The following is a 1,887-nucleotide window of genomic DNA, read 5'->3' on the forward strand; positions in this document are numbered from 1 at the left end:
GATGAAAAACACCTGCGACATAAACACAAACACGCAGCCCCTCCTCAGAAGCCCAAGTTAGAGGGAAAAAAAAAATGGAACGGTAAGCATCAAGCGCCACTCATCACTGTGGAAGAATCAGTTAAAAAATACGTTATCAGAAAAGGATGTCAATGCAATGCTGAGGCTAAGAAGCCGATTTCACGGTCTGCCATGGTAACAGAGGGCTCGCTGATACACGGATTCCGACATTTCCTAATATGATATGCCTCCCTTACCTCGTGTACGCGCTGATTGTGAGGTCTGAAAAGTATGAGGGTACTAGAAAAAAACCGGTGCACAATTTTTCTTCTTTTGCTCTTCTTTTTTGCTGCATTCTCGGCAATGCTCAGGAAGATTCCCGTAATGATCTTTCAGGGAATTACGGTGTTCACTCAGCCTAACGTTGAGGCATCGCCCCGTTTGCCCTACATAGACAGCTCTGCAAGACAACGGTAGTTTGTACACTACACCCAAGCTGCAGGGTACAAATCCTTACCATTCCTTTTTTTTCCCTCTGATTTGGGCTTCTGAGGAGTCAATGGAGTGCATATTCAGGGGTGGAAGCAGGCTCCAGTTTTTTGGAGCAGGCACGGGAGCAGCAAAAGTCTTATTTTGGAGCAGCTTTGGAGCAGCAAAATTCTTATTTTGGAGCAGGTTTGGAGCAATTTTTAGGCTATTTCGGAGCACTTTTGGAGCAGACTGGCGACATTTAAATGCAACTGAGAGCAATTTTCTTTGCAACTAGTCCAAAAACTGCATAGACATTTATCACGGATCCCACAGGCCAGAATTAATTAAAAGGACAGCAATTCGTCTGAAGATATTTGCTAGGGTTCATAAAAAAAAGACATGTGGCAGCTATTACGAACAGTAGTTGCAGTACATTAGCTATTATTAACTTCAGTTCAGAAAAAAACAACATAATGGGGATAGTTTTATTTGTATTAAACAAACCCAGAGCACTTCACTCCAAAAACACCACATATGTGACTATGACGCTAGTGGTAAAGCATTAGCCGAGACAATTACGGTAAACTGTTTCAGACTGGTTTACTACTAGATGTATCAGAGAAAACAAGTGAAAAATGGATCACAGATGGCAATTGGCTTGCAGTAGATATAATGACTAGACGCAAAGTGGACTAGAACTAGCTACTGCCATATAGAATACAAAGATATTGCCGTTAAACCTTAAAAACAAAACCAGCAACAAGTGTCAGCTAGCTCACCACAGAAACAAGTGTAGAAATAGGTTTGATACCAAAATTTGTGCCACTCAATCCACTTAATTGTATCATGCCAGTGAGAGCTATAAGGAAAAAAGACCTGCGCTGTTCGCCTGATTCTGTCACAGAACAATGCGCCGAGAATTCGAGCCACAGGACTTGCTTAGTAAACTTTAAAGCCTTTCAGTTCTGCATAACTTTTTAATAGCCACAACCAAACCGTCAAAACAGTGCAGCAGAATCTCGAATATACTATGTCAGAACCAAAAACAAAATGAATCAATACACGCCAACCGATGGATTTTAAAATTAGGAAAATTGCGCAGCTAAACCAACGAGGGGGCTAACTTACCCTATTTACTGGCATAACCTACGCCCTCGCTTAATTGCGCACCCACAATTTATTGCCCAAACATATATGAAAAAAAATGCACCAGCGTACACACGGGTGCACGCAAGGCAGGCTGTGGAAGAACGGCGCGAACGCGTTGCCGTGTATGGCTGTGAACGGTGCGAGCAGCGAGGCGACGCCGGCCGCACCACTGTGAAGACGTAACCACGTAACTGGCCAGGCCAAGTCAAAGCAATTTCATAAATGCTGCGTGCGAGGTGCGAGCACGACGGGTAGAAAGCCGCTGCC

Source organism: Amblyomma mixtum, chromosome 10 (genome assembly GCF_055824585.1).
Source record: "Amblyomma mixtum isolate Tamu chromosome 10, ASM5582458v1, whole genome shotgun sequence".
NCBI classification, from domain to species: Eukaryota; Metazoa; Arthropoda; class Arachnida; order Ixodida; family Ixodidae; genus Amblyomma; species Amblyomma mixtum.